We start from the raw sequence: 25,558 nt of genomic DNA, 5'->3' as shown, positions 1-25,558 counted from the left end.
GTTGTAAGTCAAGACTATTTTTCCCATAAGAAATAATGGAAGTGCCAAACCATAGTGCGCCCAAACCTCCCAAAGCACTCATTAAAAAAAAGGGTTACATAACAAGCGTAATTTACCAGAAATACCAATAATTTTCCTAGTGTATTCACCAACAAGTTATAAGATATGCCTAGTTTAGCAGAAACAAGAATTTCATGCTGTACTCACCATTCAAGTGAACATCTTTGCTTGCAGGAAGGGAGGATGAAATGGAAGGTGGTGATAGTTTGGCAGGAGAGTCCCTTTCCATTCAGGAGTCTCATTCTCTCGTGTCCTTTCTCTCCTTGGGACAGCCTGTAGCCCACTAGGACCTGCTTCTGGCTCACTAGGTCTCAACCTTTTCAGAACTGAAAACTGGTCTCAGTTGTCTGTTTCTGTCTGTTCTTGAACACTGTTCTGTAGTATGACATGACATTGTCATCAAGTAAATGAACGCAACAATTGGCTTTTTCTCTGCCTGGGTGGGTCTTTTCTACAAATGTTTGTAGCTCTGTCCATTTTTCAAGATTTCCTTTATTTCAGAAGAAAATTGTCACACTGATTGTTGATACACCCTCTCCTCTTCAGAAAGCTCCTCAGCTGCCATTCTCTGTTGCTCACCCAGAAGTTGCTGAAGTTCCTCTGTAGACACTTCCTCTGAGTGTTCCTCTACCAGTTCCTCAACATCACCACTGTCTACCTGCAAGCCTGTGGACTCTGCTAGAGTGACAGTGTCAACAATCACAGGGTCAATTGAAGGCCCAGGCTCCTCTACACAGCCTTCAAAGTCTCTCTCCTGTATAATTTTAGGCCACACTTTCTTCCAGGCAGATCTCAGTGTCCTTAGAGAGACACTGGGCCAGGATTTGTCAACGAACCCCACACAGGAAAGGATGTTGTCATGTTCCTTCCAGAACTCTTTAATGGTTAAATCTGTATCTGAGACCATCTGAAATCACTTCAGTAACAGTTCCTTGATGTGTAGCTTCTTAAAGTTAGCTATAACCTGCTGGTCCATAGGCTGCAGTAGAGGAATTATATTAGGTAGGAGGAACTCGACTGAGAGCCATGGGGATTTTTCAGCCAGTTCTTCTTCCAAATCTCATAGGTGAGCAGGAGCATTGTCTACAATGCAGAGAGCCTTGAGTGGTAAATCTTTGTCTTCTAGATATTTTTTAACAGTAGGGCAGAAAGCCTCTCTGATCCACTCAAAAAAAGTACTCTTGTTACCCAGGCTTTTGTGTTAGAGCTCTACATGACCCCTAGCCTATTCTTCATGACTTTATGTTTTCTGAACACTCTAGGAGTCTCAGAGTGAAAAACCAAGAGAGAATTTATCTTGAGGTCACCACTCACATTGGTACATAACAATGAGGTTAGCCTGTCCTTCATAGGCTTGTGGCCCGGCATCTTCTTCTCTTCCTGGGTAATGTATGTTCTCCTGGGCATTTTATCCCAGAAAAGGTCAGTTTCATCACAGTTGAAAACTTGATGAGAGCAAAAGCCATTTCTGTGTCATTGTTTTGAAGTGGTGTATGTAATTTTCAGCAGCCCTTTTATCAGCACTGGCTGCTTCACCATGCATAGTTATGCTATGAACCCCACCCAGTTCTTGCTTTCAAATTGTGAAACTACCCCTTACTGGCATGAAATGTTTCACCATTATCACTCATTGATGGATTATCCTTTATGAGATCTGCATTTATAGCCTTAGCTTTTTCACAAATTATGGGCTCAAGCTATAAATTGCCATCTGCCTTTCATTCTTTCCCACTAATAACAGCCTTTCTACCTTGTCTAACACTGTTGAGCATGACTTACTAATTTGAATAATACCTTTAGCAACACTAGCTTTCTTGTACAAATGTTTTCTCTGCAAGACTGTCAAAATGATAGATTTCTCCATGCTGTACATATTAGCGAGATCAGTCACAAGAACAACACTCTCATATTTCTCCACAATTTCCTTCTTCTTTTTTTATTGTGATTACTTTCTTTATCTTCCCCTCCTACCTTAGCTTCTTTTTTAGCTTTCTGGGTCATTTTGATAGCAGTAATTATAGCAATTATATAAAGCATTGACCCAAATCACATGCACAAACATGTGCACCTGGGCTTAGAATGACACTTAGGTTCACTTACATACACTTTTCTGGCATCATGAGTCTTTGTTTACAACCACACAAGTGGCCAGCATTGGGGTACTCAATACTCAAGACTTTGGTCGTAAGTTAAAACTAAAATTCTGGTCATAACCTAAGTTGTTTGTATGTGAGGCAGGACATAACTTAAGGGTCCACTGTACTTCTTCTACCTCAGAAAGAGTAGCTCAGTCCTTCCGGTGTCTCTGGAGTCCCACGGTGACAGGCCAGAGCCAACATGTGGAACCGCGGCTCTCAGGCCCTTGCAGGCAGATAGATGCCAAAGGGGTCCAGCTGAGAGAAGTGATAATTTGTCCCAGGCACTGCTGCCCCTGCATTGCTCCTGCTGGACTCAGACTTCATCTTTGGATCATGTTAGAATATCAGAGGCAATACATTTGGACCATGGAAGTATAACCTCATCCAGAATCCTATTTACTAAATTACTCTTTCATGCTATGCCCTGGCCTTTCATCAAGGTTTATTATAAAAAGACTGTCATAAGGAAACAGGTCTTAGATTTCTAGTGAAACCATTTTTCAGGCCTTTTCTGATTATATGACTCAGTGACCCACCACTGAAGCCAGTGTGCATTTTTATTTTAATAATTCACTGCCAGAAATCATTTAACCAGCCCCAGGGAACTTCAAAGCCCCCTGTTTCCTGATAACAGAAGCCATAACATATAACTTTTCTCATTGTTTTTTCTGTCTTCTAAAATGCTTATTTCTCTTTCTCTTTCTAGGATCTTGTTTTCTAAATTCTAATGTTAGCCTTTTGGGGAACAGGGCATACATCACAGCTGTTTTTGCAAATAGATAATATGTTCTTCAAAGCACTCATGAACAATAACTTCTTCTTTTTTTTTTTTTTTTTTTGGTACTGGGGATCCAACTCCGGTCCTTGTGCTTGTGAGGCAGGCGTCAGAACCACTGAGCTAAATCCCCGGCCCTGCAGTAACTTCTTGATTGGCATCACTAGTGTTGAGAAAGAGCCAGATCCCCGGAAGGGCTCCCTATTCCTTTTCTTCCTGCAGGGTGCATGTTCTCTGTTTAACTGGAGGGGATAACTGTCACTCCTGCTCTTCAGGGCCTCCTACTTCCAGCCAGTCTCTCCTTCATGTGCCCACAGCACATCATGTTTGTCCCTTGAGCTGAGGTCCTGCTGGTAGAACACAGACCTATGCTGCTTCCTCAGCCTCCTGAGCCCGTGGCTGCTTCTGTGTCCTTCCCAGGGATTCACAGGTCTTTGGGGAAGGACAGGTTTTGCTGGGGCTTTCTGGCTGGAGCACCCCTCAGATGCAGTGATCTGTCCAGGCCTGCAGGTCCTAGGCCAGACTGTGGAGGCCACTGCCATTCTGTAAGACACCAAACATTCTTATCCCTCAAATTTTACCATTAGCATATTGTATCATGATGATTGCATTCTCAGCACATTATGAAAAATCTCCAAGGTGTATTATTCCAGTCTCTTTCAAAGAAAATCCGGAGGAAAATGGAATTAGCTCCTAATAGGATCTCTGCTAACACTCCATGGAATGATGAATAGAGGCTCCCCTGGGAGGGCACAGAGGAGGAGAGCTCAGGAAAAAGGGAGAAAAAGAAAATTTATAACCTTACTAAAAAGAAAACTGCATTGTAGTATCAAAAATGCTTCCAGCTGCTCAGTTTCTCCTCCCCTCTGTACCAGTATGAAGGTATCTCAGATGCTTGGTTCTACAGTGAACTGGCCAGTGCTGGCTCTAAGAGACTCATTGAACAAAATGACTTGGGAAGACAGAAGAGCAAAAACATGTATCAGTTATTGAAGCAAAATGAAAGAAGAGATGGCAATGTAATTGCTTAGGAACCAATTTCATGTAATAACATAACCCATAATGATGTCACTGCAGCCATGGACTTCACCTCAGCATGTCATAGCACTGAATTACAGGAAGCAAAGTCTGTTAAAAGAACAAGAAGCAAGAGACATACAAGGGCTGATGAAGCCTCTGGTGTGTGTTTCGATCAAGGCATTCATTACAGTAAAAGACATTCCCTTTAACCCTCCTTGTTTCACGTGTACCTGTGCTGTCATTCTCGTCCCTTTCTGCAGCAGCTCGGAAGTCTTCTTTTGTGGGTGTCTTTATGAGGTGTGATCAAAAATACACTGCATGCTGCTGCTGAGGGCCATCCAACAGAAAGGCTTGCAAAAACATGTCCTCATCCAGCTTGTTCACCAGATCTGCTACTGTCAGACTTCTGACTCGTCCCCAGACTCAGAAAGACCTGAAAAGGTGAATCTTTTGAATGGATCCAGGCGGCAGCCACAACAGCACAACTAAAGACACTCAGGAAAGAGGACTCCAGAGCTGCTGCAGAAAGTGGCGAGAATGAGGGGATGCACGTGTTCAAACCAAGGGGGAGAATTTTGAGGGGAATTCATGGCAATGTGTCTTTCACTGTGTTGGAACATTCACTGTATTTTATGTTCACATCTCATACAGCTGACAGATCTTATCCTGCCATGCTCATTTGCTGAGAGACGAGGGGACAAGTGATGTAAGATTGCAAGGAGAATGAAGGCTCCCTCATGCAAGCACACGGCCTCAGGTGGGGCAGGCACCCTGCTTTCCCCACTGTCCCAGCTAAGGCAACCCCAAGGCTCCACAGCTTAGGCGCATTCACACGGAAGGGGCGGAGTGAGGTTTTAGAAGGAATTACAGCTCTGGAGCAAAAGTCAAAGCCCTAGGAAAGCTGGCCTTCCCTTGGTGAGCAACTGAAGAGAAAGGGCCTGGGAGTGAGGGTTCTGAGCGCCCTCTTGGGGTCAGCTACCCCAGGCCTAATCCACTCTTAGTATCCCACAGTTCTTGGGTGCATCCTGAGCCCCCCAGCTCTGCAAAGTCCTTGCTGCCTTCACCCACCGTCCGAGGCATCCACCCATCAGAAGGCTCATCAGAGGAGCACCCAGACCTTCCTGAGAGGGAGATAGAAAGTGAGGGGGAGGGGAGAAAGTGAGGGTCTCAGACATCAAGTCCCCTGGCAGAGTTCAACCCCAGGTACTAGTCGGGGACGTTGGGTAAAGCACCAAGGTTTGTGATTCTAGTTACAATCATATGAAACTGATTTGCTGTCTTTTCTCAAAAATGAGTGCAACTTTTTGCCACCTTTGGTATCCAAATACCCATGCTAATGCAAAATGATTTGATTACATTCATTTATTTATGTATTTATTTATCTATTTGTTTATTACGGCACTAGGGATGGAACCTAGGGCCTCATGCATGCTAGGCCAGTACTCTGCCACTGAGCTATACCCCCAGCATCAAAGGTGTTTTATAAAGAAGAGAAAAGAAAAGGAAAGAATGACAATACAACTAATGGAACATTCAAATAGCATTTACTACGACCATAGAGATCAAATATCCTGCTGAACACTACAGCTGTTCTATAGCTTCCCTCCCCACTCAGAGCCAAAGCTCCCAGCTCCTGCTCCCATCTGACAGTCCTATCTCCCCCATCCTCTTTTTCTCCAACCCCACTGAGGTAGGAGATTAGGGCTGGGGCAAAACAGACAACAAACCTGGCAGAATGTGTCAAAGGTAATAAAACCCAGAACACAGGATTCAAAATGACCCAGGCTTACAGCTGAAAACTGTGGACCAATCAGAAAACTGCTATTTTCAATCCTTCATTTGCACCTGGCACTGGCGGAAGGACCAATCAGAAGTTGCTATTTCCCATCCTTCATTTGCATGGAGGCACAGCCAATCAAAAGACTCTGCTCCTCATCCTGATCCTTCATTCACATATGGCCGGGTAGCAAGCAAGTTTTTCAGTAGTACAGTTTCTACCTGGCATGGTTTTTCCTCATCCTCAGGGTCCTAGTGAGCCTTTTAGCAGCCACTCTTGTCCTGTAGGGCAAACCTCTTTTCCACCTTCAATAAGTGTACGCATTCACTGCCTTTTCCATATGTCTTGTCCAAATCCTTGTTCAGGACACCAAGAACCTGGAAAGAAGCCCCACGGAATCTGAGAACAACACTTCGAATGCTTTCTCCATCACACTGTTGGCACTGCATTAGCGCACACGAGTGCACACACACACACACACACACACACGAACACACACTATATATTTCCTCTTTGCCTTCTTTATTTTCCTCCACATTTAACATGATTCAACATTTCTCAGGTTTTATTTGTTAACTTGTCCTCTCCCCCAAATCTCATGAAGAACGGATCACTGCCGGGCTCTGGCTTCTCCCTGTTGTTGCATTCCAGCATCCAGAGCAGTGCTGGGCTCATGGTTGTCTCCAGAAATACTTGTTGAGTGGGGGAAGAAGCTCGCTGTGGCCCCCAGATGTATGGGCCATCCTTACTATTGAAGCATTGGCCGCTGGGTCTCTGGCTGTTTTCCTTGGTTCTTGGCCACTGAATATTCTTGACCCAGAGAGCCCATCCTGAGTGGTGAATCGCCACCTGGAATGAGAGGGGCCTCATTTCCCATGATCTCACTGACTGTGTGAGATGCAGGTAATCCCTGAGACTTCTCTGGACAATCCCTCAACCAACTGTAAATCGCAATCATTTATAAAAATGTATAACAGCTCTCACTGTTGAGCACTTGCTGATACGTCACACACTGTGTTAATGGTCCACTGAGATCACGGCAGGACAGCCAGGAGGTGGAGGGCGGTGGTGTGGTGACTTTACAGATGAAGAGGTGAATTCTCAGAGACGGTCCTTTAACCAGGAGCTATAGCGCTGCCACAGCCACGCCGAGGTGCAAGCACAGGAAGTCACAGTTCGGTGTCCACTCCATCACTCCTACCTAAGGTGATTCCCAGGGAAAGGAAGCATTTGACTTTATGTCCCTTCCATTGTCCCTTCCAGGTCGAAAAGTTTCTGACTGCCCATCCATCCACCCATTGATAAATTCACCCTCACCTTCTTACCTGATAAATTATATACGTGTGGTAACTCAGTTCAAATACATCCTTCCACCTCTAAGAATTTTTCTCTGCTCACTCATCCAGCAACCCATTGACCTACCTGTCCACTCATTCACTCACCCACCCATCCATGTGTCCATCCGTCCATGCACGCATCCATCACCCATCTGTCCATCCGTCCATCCATCCATTGACCCATCCACCCATCAGCCCACTCTCTTACCTTCCCGGCCGAAGGGCTGCATATGCATGGATAACTCAGGGTAAAGGCACCCTCTCAGACAGAGTAGCCCCTCATGGTGTGGGCCTTACTGGCAGTCAGTCATTGGTGACATTTTTTTGTGAAAAGAACAGCACATCGGGACTCTGTTAGCTACACCAATAGCTTGGAATAAGATGACAGAAAAATGACCAGAGAAAGCAAGCAAGCAAACAAACAAACAAACATGAAATTCAATCTGACAAGAAACGTGAGAGCTAACATTTGGTGGAGGGAGGAGAAGGGGGCACAGTAACACATTTTCCAGTACAGACAGTGTCGGAACTGGCTGTGCCTTCAAAGGTATTCAGTGTGTGAATATTTTTAGTTCAAAATCAGCTTGACAAAACCCACACAAAATGCAGTAGAAAAGGAAAAGGAAAACTCACGGGATCCTCTACAAGGGCAAGTGCAGTTCCAGTGCTTGTGACCACCCTCGCTGTGGGGCCCCACGGAGTGAAGGGCACATAGTCCCCGTCCAGAGCTCAGTTCTTGCCGAGGAGATAAAACGCATTTGTTGGTATGGAAGGGTGGCAGGGAGGCGTGGGAAGAAATGCTCCAGGCATCCGGGGTGGGGGGAGAAGTTTACAGATCAGGAAAGTTGGGAGAGGGAGCCAGTCTGGATCTTTTTAGACAGGAGGAATCTCCAACTTGGAGAGGAGCCACCTGAAGGCACAACTTTGTTGGTCATTCAGAGCTGAAAACTCAGCTCCCTGCCAGTCCTCACAATCCATAGCGGCAGGGGTAGGAGCCCGGGAGTTGCCACAGCAGAAGTCTCAGTCCTCAAAGCCAGGGCACAGGAGGACGGGCATCTATGCTCACCTCATGCATCTAAGCAGAGCCTAGCCTGGCACCCAAGGGCTCTGTCCCAGACTCCTGGTGCTGCCCCCAGAGCCCAGCGTCCACTCTGAGCCCTGGGCCGCAGCAGGCTTGCTGGTCATCTAGAGGCCTTCCTTGCTTCGACTCCTCACCAGGTTACCCTCATGGGCCCCTGAAAGCTCACACAGGTTCAACAAGACACCCCACCTCTTTCATTCAAGCAGAGGCAATAGATTTTACTAGAGCATGCAATTGGCTATGTTCCTTACAGCTCAAATGTAGAGGTCTGAGGTCCTGACGTCTTTCTCTTGGGTCCCCTGGGCCTAACACACTGAGGCCTTAGAAGACAGGCTGTGAAGAGGAGCGTGCTTTTTTCTAAAAACAGCTTCATAGAGACCACTCTCCTTGTGGTGACACCCGATGTGAGAGGCACACAGCTCCATTTATTCATCAGTCCATTCTCCCACCTTCTTACCTGATAAATTATACCCACATGACAGCTCAGTGAGAATACATCCTTGCAACTCACACAACAGCTATGCACCTAAAATGTACAACTCAAGGGGTTGTAGCGTATTGATAGATACCTGCAAACATCATCATATAATTAATTTTCGTGCCTCAGAAAGAAATCCCATACTTTTTAGCCATGAAGTCCCTCTCCTCCCAAGGGACCACTGATCTACTTTCTTTACAGATTTGCCTACTCTAGATACTTGGTATAGATGGAATCATGGTATATGGTCTAATGGTGGCCTTCATTCTCTTTACTTAGGGTGTGTTTAAGCTTCGCCCATGCTATAACATGGGTCAGTACTTGAATCTTTATGGCTGAATAGTATCCCATGGTGTAGACAAATATACCCCGTCTTATTTATCCGTTTAGTCATCGATCAACATTTGGGTTTTTACACCTTCTGGCCATCGTGGGTAATAATGTTATAGAATTTATGTACAAGCTTTGTGTGGCCTGTTTTCATGTCTCTTGAGCATGTGCCAGAAGCAGAACTGCTAATTCTATGGTTGATCCCTAGAGGAAGTGCCAGACCACTTGCCAAAGGGGTTGTGCCATTTTGCATCCCTCCAGCAGAGTACAAGGAGGGCTCCAGTTTCTCCCATCCTCTTCCTCCCATCCTCCTCCCCAGATGCGTTATTGCCCGATGTGCACATGTTTGCATGATATTGAGGGATTCCTAAGGTTGGCAGACTCCACAGGATATAAGAGTGAGTGTCGACACTATGGTAGTCATCTCTCCCCTTAATCTTTCACCTTTTGGGGAATCCAACACGGCTGTATTTAGGTGATAGATAAAACACCAGGCTTCCACTGTACATCCATCCCCTCTTGAGAAATCACCAGCCCTTGCCCTATTCCACCTGCCCTCATTTTTTACCTTATCTTGTCTTCTTCCCTTGGATCCCAATTCATACTCGAAGGCTTCCTTCTTTTGAAACCTTTTGTGCTTTGCTCCATTAGTCCCGACATGGAGGAGACCACTGACACACAGTCAGCTCCATAGCACCCCACCCTGGCACAGACATGCTCACCAGCAAAGAGGAACAAACCTTTTCATCTGCACAAGTGACAGGATGAGATCCCAGTGAGCCAGGAAGCAGGAGAAATGGATGTTCCTGGTATCTGCGAGGAAGCACAGGTGAGGCTTCTATCCATCCATCCTTGATGAGCGGTGGGAGGATAAGGGGAAAGAAAGAAGGGAAAAGAAAAACTATGAGAATGGAAAGGAAGTCTATGTAAATAGGGAAGGGTGGAGGGGGTGAAGGGCACATAGGTAATGGGGAAAGAATAAGAACTAAGATCCATCATGTTCAGGTACAAGCACTCAATGATAAATGTGAACGTATTTTATTCCTAAAATGTACCAATAAAAGAATTTAAGAATAAAAAAAATAAAAAAAGAAGAAGCACCCTGGAGGGCAGGAGCTCTTGCTGTGAACTCTGGCTTAGAGGCACAGAGTCAGAGGGAGGGAGCCCAGGCAACCCCAGGAGGCAGCTGGCCACCTCAAGCCTCGAGCAGGACATCCAGGGCTAAGCATCAGGTGTTTAAGGCAGGAAGTTGACTTTTGTGTATTGTCCTTTTAAAAAAAAAAATCCACCCTTTTCCAGGTCTCTCTCTCTCTGTCTCTCTCTATCTCTGCGTGTGTGTGTGTGTGTGTGTGTGTGTGTGTGTTTTGAGACAGGGTCTCACTACGTAGTTCGAGCTGGCCTTGAACTTGAAACAATCCTCCTGCCTCCCAAGGTGGGATTACAGGCACGTGCACCACGCCTGGCTTCCCATTCCCAGGCATCTCTTACAGACTGAAGCACCTGGGCTTCTGTGTCCCGCAGGAGGCAGAGCGTGGGTCGTAGTCACCACTGAGCTGCTCACGGCTGCCGAGGGCTCTAGGACAATGGTGCAGTGGGCAGCGCTTGGCTTGGCCCCCAGCCTGGCTCATATTTATCTTGCTTGTGGCTTAGACAAGAAGGAAAGAGCATCCCCTGACCCTGGGGTATTGGGAAACAGACCAGCACTGACTGAGGTGCTCACTAAAGGTGCTGCTTTGCAGCAGGCCATGTGCCTTGGCCCTAAGCACTCAGGCCCTGTGTCCTTGTAACCTGACTCTTGTGATGTGACCTTCAGGAGCCCTTCCCGGAAAAGGGACACACTGTGATGTCAGTCCCATATAGCCCGCTGCCGTTTCTACTGAGGTTATGCAGGATTCACTGCTAGACTGCCAGAACCTCGACTCACACTTCCAGTTCCTCTCCACCAGAAGCATGTCAGTGAGCAGACTACCAAGTGCTCCTTCATTACCTTGATCAGGGATAAACACTTCAAGCCTGGACTCTGCAGCACCTCAAGGTCGCCCGCCAGCTGCACGGCTGTCCTGGACCCTTGAATCAGCTTCCCCACATAGCCTCCCCTCCTAGCCCCAGGCCCTGCCTGTGGCCCCTGGCCTGGGAGTCCTGGATGCTGAATCAGTTTCTTTCTTTCTTTCTTTTTTTTTTTTTTGGTGCCAGGGATCGAACTCAGGACCTTGCACTTGTGAGGCAGGCACTGGAACCACTGAGCTAAATCCCCAGCCATTTCTCTTTCTTTCTTAAGGTCAGTGCAAACAAAGACAGCAAAGCAAAGCACCTTCCAGGCAGCATCGGTGCTGAGCACCCTCAGGGCTGGCCCAGGTTAGCTGTCCTGAGGGCCAGTCTGTCAGCACCCTCGATCAGGGGTCAGCAGGCCTCTCTGATAAGTGCAAGGTATTACGTATGTCGGATTCACAGGTCTCGACTACCCAACTTTCCTTTGTGATGAGAAAGCAGCCGACATTCTGATAAAACTTTATTTATAAAAACAAGCAGTGGGTGGGCCAGGGATTTAGGTCAGTGGCATCATGCCTGCCTTGCAAGGTCAAGGTCATGAGTTTGATCCCCGGTACCAAAAACACACAACAACAAAAACAGGCAGTGGCCATTTGGAACATGAATCGTGCTTTGCCAAGCCCTGCTTTAAGTTAAATCTGGACTTCTTCCTGAGGTGGACATTTCCCCCTTCCCTTTCCAACTACAGCCTGGCAGTGCCATCTAAACACACACTTAGGGGAGACATTGCTTCCAGGTGCACGTGGGGCTCCCAAATAAAATACAGCAATCACCCAGTTAAAGCTAATTTTTGGAGAACCAGGCAATTGATTTAAAATTCAAAACTCAAGTATCTCCCTTATACCAAAACTTGAGTTCAGGTTTAACTGGGTGCTTTATCTCTGTGTGTGTATGTGTGCGTGTGTGTGTGTGTGTGTGTGTGTGTGTGTGTGACTCCACCAGGCCCCAGGTGCCTGTGACCTTGGCTTGGGAAGCTTGCGCCTGGCACCATCCTGGATTCAGCCAGCCCCGGGACCAGAGGGATTCGCTCTGTCCCAGGGCCCGGCACAGATTTAGCTGGGATAAAAATGGGGAGGAGGAAGATCGCCGTGGGAGAGGGGGTAGGGTCGCCGCTCTGGTGACTTCGAGGGACAGTGCCCGGGAGGCCAGCCAGGCCAGGCCGCATACGGAGCCGGTGGCCTCAGATGACCCCGGGAGCCTCAGACAGGAGCACAGGTTGGCCCACCCCTGCCCACCCCTGCCCACACCCCTGCCCACCACACAGTCCAGCGGCAGCTACCGGGGCAGAGGCTGCGATCTCAGGAAGCAACGGCCCCCTGCACGTGCTTTTCCGCTTGGAAAAAGACCCACAGCTGTGCCTGCCTTTCCCACACCTCTGCATCCCGTCCGCTTGGTCACTTCACCGCCCGGGCTGTGGTCATGGGAGACTTAATAACTACCCCCTGGTGGAATGCAAACATAGTACCAAACAGCACCCAATATAAAATGGTGTTATCTTGGGGATAAAAAGCAACTTTTAAACAATTAGAATGATACTGTGGAGTGGGTGCTGCTCCAATTCTCTTAGGGAGACTGAGGTACTGGGGAAGTAAACGTCACCCACAGGTGGACACGTGCAGGATGGCAGGCCTGGAGCTCAAGGACTGTGACACCGGATGTCACCCCCAGCCTGCTTAAAGCAGCTAAGAGCCTCTTTCTGATAGTTGGCTTTGACCATGAATTTTGCTTTTTTCTTTTTCAGTACTACAGATCCAGCAAGCATTATACCACTGAGCTACGCTCTCCAGCCTGGTGTTTGCTTATTTTTGTTATAGAAAAATTAAAAATATAAAATAAAGAGAAAGAACTACCAAGTACAATAACTTTTTATTTCTGGTGTGTTATTACTTTCTAGTGTTTACCAGGGACAGAATATTAATAAACAAAAATGTATGCATGTGTATGAAAGCTCCCCACAGGGCAACACGGTGCACACCTGTAATCCCACCAACTATGGGAGACTGAGGCAGGAGGGCTGCAAGTTCAAGTCCTGCCTGGGCAGCTTACAAAGCCTCATCTCAAAATAAAAAGCTATGGGGATGTGGCTCAGTGTAAAAGCTGAGTTCAATCTCTAGTATCAAGAAGGGAGGAAAAGAAAGAAAAACTGAAAGAGAAAATCCTTGTTAAATATATGTCTTTAACAAAGTTGAGCCCCGCCCAGGCCTCGAGCTATGCCCGTGCTCCTGTGAAGGCCGCTGCTCTCCCTCAGTGGCCCCTGGCTGCTCTGTGCTGCAAGGCTGTCCAGACGGTGCCCAGGACTCAGCCAAGGTGCAGCACTGAGGCCCCAGCAGCGTCCCTCGGTGTCCCAGGCTGTGAGTCTGAGACCCAGGCAGCCTGTGGACACAGAGGGAGCCAGGCTCCGTGGCAGCGCTGGCCTGTGGCCTGCCCAGGTCCTGGAGGCCAACATCCCTCTCCTGCTGCTGCCCGCTCCTGTCCAGGGCTTTGCTGTCCTCCAGCCCGGCCTCTTCTCAGACCTGGAGCGGGGCACTGGCCACCTTTAGCCGGACCTCAGGACAGAGCTATTCGCTGTCTCGGGGCCCAGGGGACTCCACGGCAGTGACTGGAAAAGAAAGGCTCACATTCAGCCAGCACCCGCTGAACACAAAGGCCACACGAGCTGCCTTGGGGCAGAGGTCATGACCAGGCCACTGCTCCGGCCTTGTGCCGGGAAACAGAGAAGGGCCCGATTCCCATGAGCCCTCACCTTTCATTCCTGATGCACCATGGCTGGCAACAACAGAAGGCAGACGCCAGGACAAATGAGGGCACAGGAGAGGGGAGGGAAAAACACCCCCGAGGAGCAGAAACGGTCTGGGGATTGAGTGCGTGGCCAGACCGGACCTGCCGATGCGGACCAAGACCTACGAGGCCTGACAGTGGGCTGCTTGCACTCGGCGACCTGGAACTCAGAGCCCTCGCACGGGGCAGGTCCCAGCCGATGGAACACCCATCTCTGCACTCCGAGGCTGAATCCTCCCTTCTTCAGCCAGCTCCTCCCTCTGCTCCTTGCTTAGCTCCTGGCTCAGGGCTGAGAAGCAGCTCTCTCCATGGAAACCCGGACACAGGGCAACCAGCCTGGCCAGAGGCCACAGCAGGGCAGGGCCCAGCTTCCCCTCCCCCACCTCTATGCTGGGCGCATAGAGCAGCAGCCACCACCTGCGCCCTAGAAGCCGAGACACCACAGGTCAGGCCTCTGACAGCAGGGACACACACACACACACACACACACACACACACGCAGGCACACACTCAGGCACACAGTCGGGATGAAATCCAGGCTCTTGTACACCTTGTCCCTCCCCAGCAGAAGGTGCAGCATGCTCTGGGGCCCAGAGGTCCTCAGCCCAAATAAAGACAGAGCTCTTTTCTCTGCAGACCCGCAGCCGTCTCTGCCACGCCCTCTGTCTCCTCCTTCCGGTGATGCAGCCCAGCATCTACTTTTCATCCCCTGTGACCGGAAGTGACGAGGGTTTACGTGGGGACAATGGATGAACATTGTCTCCGGAGGAGAGCTGCAGCACTGCCCGATGTGCAACTCCACAATAAATTGCTGTGCTGTTTACTTCATTGATGGAGTCTGGAACAAATCGCAATATTTAATGCACATTTATGGTTTCAATAAATTGTTCCCAGATGGCCAGGGAAAACAGCATTCAGTGGAAACAAGAAAGGATCAGATTTTAATGAATGTTTGTTTCCTTTGCCTTGTTTCCTTCATAAATTCTAATTGAATCTGTGGTTCAAGAAGTGGATCGGATGCACAGATGAGCGTGCACATAAATGCACAGATAGCCGTGTGTGTTTACCATACACACACACAGTAAGCAGCCCATGAACACAAGGACACACATGCTCCATTCATGTAGCATGCAGGGTGGGCTGTGCATGGTGACAGAGTGTGTGTGATATCGTGTTTCAGCACTGTCCTACAAGATGACACTCGCCCCACTTTATAGATGAGAGAATCGAGGCTCTGAGTGAATTGGGACAAGTAAGGAACTGGTCCTAGTTCACCCAAAAACTTGGTGATCGGGGCAGAGAGCAAGCCAGGTGTCTGAGGTCCACGGGCTGTGTCCTTGTTACTGGCCCCTTTCCCTCAGGTAGGGTCAGTATTCCCTGTGGTCAGAAGCCAGGTGAGCACACAGCCCAAGAGTGAGGGCAGGCAGAAGGCGCTTCAGTCTCCATGGAAGCAGCTGCTCCTTAGGCACCCGGTCAGGGCCAAAGGTCACGTCTAAAAGATCCCCGTTGAATTCCTCCAACTTCTACCTCACAGCACCTGCTCGTTGCAGCTGCGTCTCTATTTAATAATTGTCTGACCAGCCCTGCAGCATAACCCTGTGACCTCCTCATCTGCCCCTTTACACCAGGTAGTCTCTGGACACAGGAACTTAGCCATTTGTCTGAAGGAAGAAGGGGGATATTCATCTCTCCCCTGCTGGCCGCTACACCTGGGAGCCTTTCGGGTACCATCTGAGACCCTGTGGTCCTTGGGCCCCCAGCAGCAGCAGCGCTGCTCAGACTGCATCCCACCCCTCCATGATGTCCCAGTCCCGGGGACTCAGCACTTAAAGGAGGACACCAGGGAGGTGGCCATGCTGGCAGGGACGAGCTCAGGCCCTGAGGACAGGAGCTGTGGCTGGTGGTGGTGATGCGACCCCACCTCCGGTGTTGGCTCGGCTGAGCGGGATCTGGGCCTCGGCCCATCCCATCTTCAGGCACCTGCAGTCAGGTGTGATGGCGCCCAGGCTGTGGGGAGCAACAGGTGTGGTGGAAAAGGCGGGCCTGGGCACCTGGTGACGCTGGATTTGCTACTCCCAGGCAAGCTTGGCAGGTGTGGCTTCAGAGGATACACAGAAATAACCCTTGCTAGCTGTGGCTAAAGGGTATTGGTAAGTGCCAGTCACCTCACCAAATGCCGAGCCTGTGCACCACCCTTGTTTCTGAGCCTCCGGAGGGAGTGACGTGATGGTCATCCCCACTTCACAGATGATGACAGGAAGGTTGAGTGAGGCCCTGTGACTCAGGCAAGCTGCCTGGTCAGCAGGTGGCCTATGTGGTCAGGTCCGGAGCCCGGCATCTGGCCACTCACTGTGGGGCTCTCAGCCAGCGGAATCTGCGTCTCCTGAGCATTAGTAGGAAATTCAGAGTCCGGGGCCCATGGAGACTCACTGAGTCAGGTCTTCATGGAACAAGATCCTGGGCAACTTCCAGGGAGACGCTGACTTTAATTTAAACTCCAAGGAAAATGCCAGACAGCCTCGTGATAATTTGCTTCAGACCAAAGCAGCGCCTGTCACAGATTCTGGAATTGTCACAGATGCTTCATGTGAATGCTAAAATAGTGACAGAGCTTTGGAGAAGGAGGAGGAACAGGAAGAGGAGGAGGAACAAGAAAGGAGGGGAAGGACCAGGGGGAGGAGGAGTGGGAGAAACAACCTAAGAAACAAACCAAAAGATAAACCAAAACATCATCCATCTCAAAGACACCTCCTGTACCCAAATCTGAGACAGTCTGAGAAACAAAACACTGGTGCCAGTGAATTATACCCAACAGAATACACCACACATCATCAGTTCATACCGAGATAAAGAAGTCATTGAATGCATCCTGAACTCTACCTTCTAGTGGAGTTGTGGTTGATAAACGCAGAATGACCAGAAGGCAGAAATGGGAAGCTGCTGTTTTGCAAGCCACAGTCACAGTTGCTGCAGGAAAGAGTCGCCGGTGGATCCTAATGCTGGGGGCCAAAGGGAGTGAGCAACCGGTGGTGGGCTTGGTCTTGAGTTATCTCCCACAAGAGAGCAGGTAGGTACAGAGGAAAGGCGGAGGTAGAGGAGGAAGCTGGCAGATGCCACCCTAACCGAGCAATCGGGGCGGACAGCACCAGGCACGAGACAGCCGCACCTGGACCTCCTGGTCCTGCACAGTAGATAGCACTTTTGTGGAATTCTTGCCCCAAATACGTAACCTTAACCTAACGAGAAAACATATAGAAAAACCCAAAATGAGGCACAGTCTATTAAAAATAAACAAACAAAAATCAGGCCAATACAGTGAAAAATACCATTGAGGTCATGAAACACAACGACTAAGGAACTGTTTCACATTAAAGATCAGAAGGGAACAGGGGCCCTAAAGACCACGAGGGAGCCTGGAGTAGGAAGAGGATCTCAGAGGACAAATGGGTCAGGTCCGGTCAGCAGGGTTGGGTCAATAGCACAGAAGTTCCTGGTTTGGATCATATAGCAGTGGGATCATCTTAACATTTGGGCTGTTGGGAAAAGGGATTTGGAAACCCCATGTAGTCTTTTCACAGTGTTCTTGCAGGTCTAAAATTATTTAAAGAGTTTAAGAAAAATGTGCTTCATGGGAACAGACTCAAGAGCCACCAGACAGAGTGATCCTACAGAGCCTCCTGGGAGTGGCAGGGGCGCCAGGCAGATGGCGGAAGTGTGCAGGGAGCCCTAGAGGAATTGCTGGAAATTAATTTGAGTTATGCCATTAAACAGATGTGCTCCGTGGGGCATGGACAACTTTTTATGTCTTGAATGTCTAACCTGCTGCTGCATCAGATGTCATCACATTAATTATGCAGAATTAACAACAGCAGTGACATAACAAGCCCCGGCACCTCCACACATCCCGGCAAGTCACGGCAAGGCTGTCAGGCAGCAGAGGGCGCTTTCTGCAGCTCCAGGTCAGACGGGCTTGATGAGGCATCTGACAAAGCCACGAACTGGCCAAGGGCACCGTCTCTGTGTGGAATTGAGCGTGAGCTCATTACACCCAGTAGAGGTGATCCATATCCACAATCATCAGGACTGATTAATTAATAAAATCTCATTACTCACACACGAACAATGCCAGACACGTATGGGGTATACTCTATTCCTACTCTTTACACACAGAAACATAGTATTCTCTGTTTAGAGAATGAATGATGGAAATGTGTGTGAATATTTTATGCAGAATGTAGAAGAACAAGGTTCGTGTATATAAATATGAGGATAAGCAATTGAGACAGAGATGGATGGATGGCTACATAGATGAGGAAGACATATATACTGGGAAAATGTTCTTAACGTTAATAAACTACAAGGGAGAAAGGTGGCACTTTGTGCTTTTTAAAGAACTAAAGCAATGATAAAACAATAAGAAAATTTCTTGTGTTACTATAAAAGCCACTCTTTCAAAATCACTTCTTTGTTGATGATTTATGGGCACTATAGATCACTCTTATTCTGATCTTTATTCTACAGAAAAAGCCTGGTACAATTCAAACCAAAGCCAGCCTCGCTCAATGATTAATGCCAGTTTCTTCAGTTAAGTCATACGAGCACTAGACGTTTACCCCAATGAATACTTGTAGAATGAATAAATGAGTAGATGACTAAGAAAAATCGTATGTCTCTTCATACATGAGAGCTAATACAGAGTAAAATAACGTAAAAACAATGTCTTAAAAACTTAAAACCTTGACCCCAATGAAGATCTTAGATCTTTACAGAGAGAATACAGTTCAATGCTCCCGAATCAAATTTCCCTTCACACTTAATCACCCTAGCTTCTTTCCTCATAGCCCTCCGCACCCTTCCTTCCTTTCTTCCTTCCTTCCTTCCTTCCTTCCTTCCTTCCCTCCTCCCTCCCTCTCTCCTTTCCTTTCCTTGCTCCCTCCTTCCTTTTTTTTCTGCCTAAAGAAAACCAGAAAGGGCAGCTGGCAAGTTTTGACCACAAACACCAATGCCTTCTGGTCCCAGACCCAGGCTTGTGCTTGGCCAGCATGGGAAAGTCTGCTGGTCAGGGGACATCTTCTGCTGGTGAGCTCGCGTCCAGCTCCACAGCTCTGGGGCACTTGAACCCAGCCTCTTTGGGGCTGTTTCCAGTCTCCCCCAGTGTTCTTGGCTCCAAGCTCTGATCAGGGCTCCTAAGGGCAGCAGCGCCTCTCCCCGCATGGCCCTCACCTACCACACCAGGTCCCCCTTGACGCCGAGAAGGGCCTGACAGGGCTGTGCTCTCTGTCTAACAGACATGGCGCTTCCCAGTGGTTTCCAGGTTGTAGGGTTTATCTAAAACCTACTGAGGTGTGTGTCCTGCAACCCATGGGATAGGAAGCAGACTGCAGGCCCTGCCACAGCACCCTCTGCTCAGCTGCCCTGCAGGGTGAGAGGAATCAGGCCGCCCTGTAAATCCCGACAGTGACCTAATCTACCTCAACCCACTGGCAGCCTTGCATCCTCTTGGTGGGACAAACCTTTTCCAAAATGCTCCAGGGAAGAGAAGAGTCATGAAAATGTTCAACAGTATAAAGTGTCCTGCTTGGGGTCCATGCAAAAGAAGGCCTCCCTCTCCCTTGCACAGTACCCCAAAGCTTCCCTGGGGATGACAGAAACTGTCCCTCCAGGAGGCAGGGAGTCCCTAGCCTGCCGTGCAGCCCACTCCTTGGGCCAGGAGAGCTGGTCTCTTCACAGCTCACACTGTGCCAACCCATCCTACAGCCTCGGGCCTGGCACCACACCTGTGCCACCACCACAGGGCACTGGGACAGGTACAGACACCTGGCTGGGTGAGCACGAGGGGCAGCTCCTGCAGACAGGTGTTCAGGTGGCACTGTGCAGGCCAGACAAGTGGAGGCAGCTCACAGGAGCCCAGAGATGCAGCTGAAGGACAGAGGCAGGCAGAGGCACCCAGAGCCTGAAGAGACAGCCTTCTTGCTCTTTCCCCTTCTGCCAAGGCCTGGTGTGTCCCCGGGGCCTGAGACCCCTCAGTCCTCAGAGAAAGGGCAGCTCTCCTCGTTCAGCAGCCTCCAGCTGGGTTTCTTTCTTGCAGTCCCGCAGTCAAAGTGCACAGGATGTGGGTGGCCTGTACCTCCCAAGCCCCTGCTGGGCCCGTGGTGTCTGCCCTGTCTAGGTGTCTGTCCCTGCCCCTGCCCTGCATCCAATTGCCCCAAGCCTTGGCCTCCAGGTGAGACTTGAGCTGCTCGGGCCTCCTCCCTGCAGCCTTGTGGTTGTCAGCCATGGCACTCATGGCCTTGACCTGACCAGGGTCCCACCCAGGCTAAGGCACTTTGGGACTGAAGACCTTTTCCTCCCACTTTAAACCCAACCTTTCAGGCTTGTGGAGCTCAGCACCTCAGGCTCCACACAGGAGCCTGCCTGGCTCTCTGACTTCCAGCCTACTCAGAGCTGGTTTGCAGGATTTGGGGGTTCGATCTTATTTTTGTTTTGCCATACTGGGAATTAAACCAGGGCTTCCACACTGAGCTAATTCCCCAGCCCTTTTTTGCTTTTTATTTGGAGACAGGGTCTCCCTAAGCCATGCAGGCTGGGCTTGAACTTGCCATTCTCCTGCCTCAGCCTCCCAGAGTGCTGAGATTAAAGGCATGTGCCACCCACGTCCAGCTTTTGGGTTTGGGGTTTTGGAAAAAAACAGAGGCCAATGGTGGTGAGCTAGGCTGGGTCCCGGCAGCACAGCCAGGAACATGAAGACAGGGGAGGGTAGACAGCTTTGAAATCACCACACTGCTATGAGACTACAACGGAAGAGCCCAAGAGGCTTGGCTTTGGCCTCTGGAAATCCTGATTCTTCATACACAAGCATTTCACTCCACTGTAGGGAAAGGAAATCTGCACACCCACATTACCAGGCTGTCCTGGGTGCCCGGGACCCTTGGGCACTGGGGACAATGCAGGTTCCAACACAGGACATGGACCCTTTGACTAGGCTAGAGTCAGCTGTGGGACAGGTGTGGTGGAAATGTCATGGTCTTACATCATACTCAGCTTGTACAGTGGACCCTCAAGTTACGACTGGCCTGACATACAAACAACTTGGAGTATGACCAGAATTTCAGTTTTAACTTATGAACAGTCTCGAGTTATGACCTGAATACCGGCTGCTTGTTCTTCCAGATGGTCTCAGATACAGATCTAACCCTTACAGAGTTCTGGACTGGAACATGACAGCATCCTCTCCTGTGTGGGGTTCACTGAGAAATCCTGGGCCAGGGTCTAAGGACACTGAGATCTGCCCATGTACAGGAGAGAGACTTTGGGGGCTGTGTAGAGGAGCCTGAGCCTCAACTGACCAACTTGGGTTATAACCAGCCCTTGGGAACGAATTGAGTTGGTAAGTCAAGGGTCCCCTGACCTGCAGTCTGCAGATATCCTCCTCATTTCCAGCCTGTGGATGGCAGCCTTTCTATTTTCCAGGGAAGGAGCAGGGTTTTTTTTTTCCTTTTTTCATGTTTCTTTGATCATAGTTCTGGGCAGGGGACGGAGGAGTTAAACCTCCCTGAGTCACTCCTGCCTCGTAGGAGAAGCCTTTGCCAGATTTTTAAATCCCTAATTAAAGCATGTCAGGATCAGCCACCTTCAGAGCCTGCAGTTACATTCTCTAATATAAAGATCATCAGCGCAGCTCGAAGATGATAAATTATTTTATCAGCGTTATCAGATTACATGGAAGGAATGCAGGAACCTATAATGTGCCGCCTAAGAGCAGGCGCACTCCTGCAGGAGTCCAGGATCTCTGCGTTTCAGTTCCTTTCTAATGATCCTAAAAAATGACCAGGCTAAGGGCACTGAGTGGGCCAGGCCTTCCTATATAGTAATTTAGGTCTACCGCCGCTCTTGTCTTCGGGTCTGTCCCTCTGCAGGCAGAGCGCTCTGGAGTCTTACAGCACCGCTCAGAATTTCACGACCACACACTCCTAGGTTCACGAACCACAAAGCAGTTTTCTTTATCTTAAAGAGTTAATTAATCACCAAGGGGGCCCTTGTGTAGCTGAGCCCACTCCCACCTCCCTATATCACCACCTCTGTTTCACCAACTCTGAACTGTGGAACTTGGTTGGGAAAATTCTGCACCTTTCTGGGATTCAGTCTTCTAACTGTAAAATGGGGAGAAGACAGTATTTACCCTGCAAGAGACCCCTGAGGAACGTAACATATGCAAAGCACTTGGCGGAGTACCTGGCCTTGTGGGAGTGTGCCATAGTTATAGGCCAGCATCAGTTTCTGTCCCCGTGGTGAGACTTGGGAATTAGCAAAGGCAGGATTTTGCGTTTCCCGGCCCCAGACTGCCCCAAAAAAGCAACTGAGAAAAGCATTTATGAGCAGCTAGATTCTCATGGTGACTCCAAGGAGTGACAGTGAAGGGCAGAGTCACAGAGGAGGAAAAGAAGCCAACATAAGGGTGTAGCATCAAGATACCCTCTGTCTCGGTCTGTTCTCTATTCTGTAATGAAGTACCTAGAACTGGACAATTTAGAGAGGAGAGGCTGATCTGGACTCACTGATCTAGAGGCTGGAAGTTCAAGAGCAAAGTCTCAGCAAGGGCCTTGTGTTGCTTCAATATATGGTGGAAAGCAGAAGGACAAGCAGATGTCTGCAAAAGGGAAAAGGGCAGAAGAACCAATCTACTTTATAACAACCCATTCTCAAGAGAACTAACCTAGTCCTACAAGAACTGCATTAATCCATTCATGTGGGTGGAACCCACATCTAATGCCCTCTTAAAGGCTCCACCACCTCTGAAAATCATTACACTAGCAATTAAATGCCAACACAAGTTTGGGGGAGGATTAACCATATACAAATCATGGCTCCCATCAAGAAAAATGGGGACTGGATCCTATCTAGGAGCCTCCAAAGAGTAGGTAGAATACCCCTTGGGATTGCCCTCCAGGGTTCCAGGAAAAGGGTTTCTCCACTGCTTCCTTCCCGCCTTGGTGGAGGGGTGCACTCCTAGCAAGATGGCAGACCTTTGGCTACATGTGCCCACTAGGGAAGCCCTAGGCAGAACATGAACCACTTCCTGTGTAGGGCTCTCTGATAAACAGAACCTGTGGGGTTCAATTTGATGGCCCCTTGCTGAAATCAAAAGATGTAGGCCAAGTAGTGCAGGCTGAACAGTTAAGACAGGTAATGTCTTCCCTGGAGACACAAGGGCATGGGAGTTAGGGTCAGTTCTGATACTGCACGTACAGCAAGGATGAAATACTCAGAGTCTGTGGTCATGGAGCAAGAGAAAAAAGCCAAACACCAGCAATTCAGGGAGTTCACAAGACCAGGATACTGGCAGTAGCTGCAAGAGCTTCTCAAGTTCACAGCCCAGTGTTTCCTTCCATAGCCTGGGACTCACTGTCCAGGCTCGCAAGAGCATCATCATAATACCTGCTGGGAGAACGTTCACCATCTCAAGAAATCTGGGTAATACTTGGCCATGGTCTTGGGTGGTGGCTTGGGACTTCAGGTCTAATGCTATGACTTTAACCAGCGCCAGTGTCATGACATCTGTGGTACTTGAACGACAAAACAAAATAGTCAGAATAGAAAAGGGTGTTAAACAGCTCATTACAGCTCCGTTCCTCCCTCCCTATGTCACTAATCAGTGTCCCAGTGAGCTTCAGTGGATCCAAGGTGAAAATCCAATGAAGCCATCATTTTCCGAAGCCCAATATCACAGCCATGCTTAGCTAATAAAAGTCCCGGGGCCTGCTTATATCAGTGCCTTGAGTGTAAGCTGGCGTTCTTATAGTAACTTGTCTTTGTCTGAGTCCAGATGCATTTCCCTCCAGCTCTGGTTCATTTGAGGAAGGACACCAGCACTGTGGACAGGTGAAAATCCATCGTATGTCTCCCATCTCCAGGGGGCCGATGTCACTGCCCGAAGTTGTCCCTCCAGTGCTGAACAGCCTTGCCTGAACCTTCCCCTCTGTGCTGGCAGCTAAGGAGTGTGGACCAGGGCAGCCGACACTGGGAACTGCCCGACAGTTAAGGGTTTGGTCCGTCTGGCTCCGCGGCGCCTGATTCCCTCAAAGTCCCTGTGACAGATGAAGTGTTTACAGCTTCCCACTGCCACCACAGCCGCGTCTGCCTTCAAGCCTGCTGTTAAACTGTCAGTATAAACAATGGTGCTGCCTTGGGCTGCCCTCTACGTCCATCACTCTCAGGGAAGTGGGCAGGCATTGTCACTGTTGGCCACACTCCCGTCGTGGGCAGTGTTTCTTTCCCCTGTGTGGTCCTTGTCTGGCTGAAAAAGACTTTCCAGAAAGCAGTGAACTTTCCATTTGAAACAAAGTTAGCCAGCTTCTCCTGCCATCCTCTCCTTAAAGACCCTTCCCGGTCTGGAATATCCAGCGCTTCCACTAGCTGAAGCAATGTAGGGGAGTTTTGTTCTAGAAGATTCCATGGCAAGAACTCAGGCCCAAAGCCCAGATGCACTCCCAAGCCCTCAGGAATCCCCTCGGAAGGGATGGGAAGATTTTTAGTGCTCTGGCCCGCAACCCCGGCCATCATTTTCGGCATCTGCTTCTCTCCACCTTCAGGCCACTGCTTCTCAAGAGCTTCCTCTGCCTATGCACAGCCTGGATCAACCACACCACACCTCAGTGTGTGCCAGACCAGCTCCTTGGGACGCTTGTGAAGGGTCACTGTCTCAGGGACCACTGGAGGAAGTATCAGGGTTGGAGGACGTAACAGAGAGCAAGCTGGTTGCTGAGCCCAGCATGGCACTGTGCCGTCCCTTGCATGCTCATTTGTCCAACCCAGGAGCCACTGGTGGGTGGCTCATGAGTACCTGACCTGTGGTGAGTGCAAATTGTGCTGTGTGCAAAGGGCTGAATTTGGAAAACACAGGAAAAAAATATAAAATATTTCACAAATAATTTGTATATAGGGTGAAAGTAGCAGTGATAATATTTTGTATATACTAAGTTCAACGAAATATATTATTAGAGTTGATTTCCCCTTATTTTTTAAAAATATAGATTCTTGAAAATTTAAGTCCACAGGCCTAGCTCATACAGAATTTCTCCTAGGTAGTGCTGCTCTAGACCTTACCTGAGAATCCTGGCCCCAGATGGCTCTCAGCCCTTAACCACAGCATGCAGGGCTGCAGGCTCTCTGGGGCATGGGAGGGTTGCCTACAGCTGTCCCCAGGAAGAGCTGTAGGCTGGGCTCTCAGCTCACGGCGGCACTGCCTGGTCAGCCACACCTGCCCAAGGAAGAGCATGGGACATCTGTGTGGTGCAGAGAGCTGAAACAAAGCCCCTTCGTTTTCATTCCAGAGTCCTGACTAGGAGGGGCGTTCCTTTCCCAAGGCTGCTGTCTGGAACAAATTACCACCACTGCTTGGTGCCTTAAAAGAACGGACTGTTCTTCTCTCACTCTTCTGGAGGCCAGAAGGCAGAATCAAGGCATTTGGAGGCTCACTCTGACTGAAGGGTGTGGGGAGAATTCTTCCTTGCTAGCTTCTGGCCAAAGGTGTCTGTTGACATGTGACAGCAGCACCCCAGGCCCTGGCTCCACGGTCCCTTTGCCTCCTTCTCCTGTGTCTCCCTCTACGTCATTCTTGCAAGAACACTTGGCATTGGACTCAAGTCCCACAGTCTCCAACTGGATCACGGATTCCAGGAACTAGGACATGAACAATGTTCTTGGACCGGCCTGCTACAGGAGGTGAAGTGAAGGAG

General features: G+C 49.2%; 1 long non-coding RNA gene across 4 annotated transcripts; it reads right to left on the bottom strand.

Annotated features, from left to right (window-relative positions):
- Positions 1-5,032: 5,032 nt before the first annotated feature.
- On the bottom strand, positions 5,033-25,325 carry LOC147828584 (uncharacterized). 4 transcript variants are annotated; one of them, XR_015450603.1, is made up of 4 exons: positions 14,462-25,319; positions 9,737-9,847; positions 6,755-8,645; positions 5,378-6,619 (listed from the first exon to the last, which is right to left on the bottom strand). It is a non-coding gene; the product is annotated as an uncharacterized LOC147828584 (long non-coding RNA). The 4 variants fall into 4 exon arrangements; XR_015450604.1 differs by having other exon boundaries at positions 24,927-25,319; XR_015450601.1 differs by having other exon boundaries at positions 5,033-6,619; positions 6,755-9,847; positions 14,462-25,325.
- Positions 25,326-25,558: the final 233 nt, after the last annotated feature.

Source organism: Heterocephalus glaber, unplaced genomic scaffold (genome assembly GCF_053883595.1).
Source record: "Heterocephalus glaber isolate CG9 unplaced genomic scaffold, H.glaber_assembly_v1.0 deba00001004, whole genome shotgun sequence".
NCBI lineage: Eukaryota > Metazoa > Chordata > Mammalia > Rodentia > Bathyergidae > Heterocephalus > Heterocephalus glaber.
Note: the sequence above shows the minus strand (reverse complement) of the source record. Positions and strands in the feature narration are given on the sequence as shown.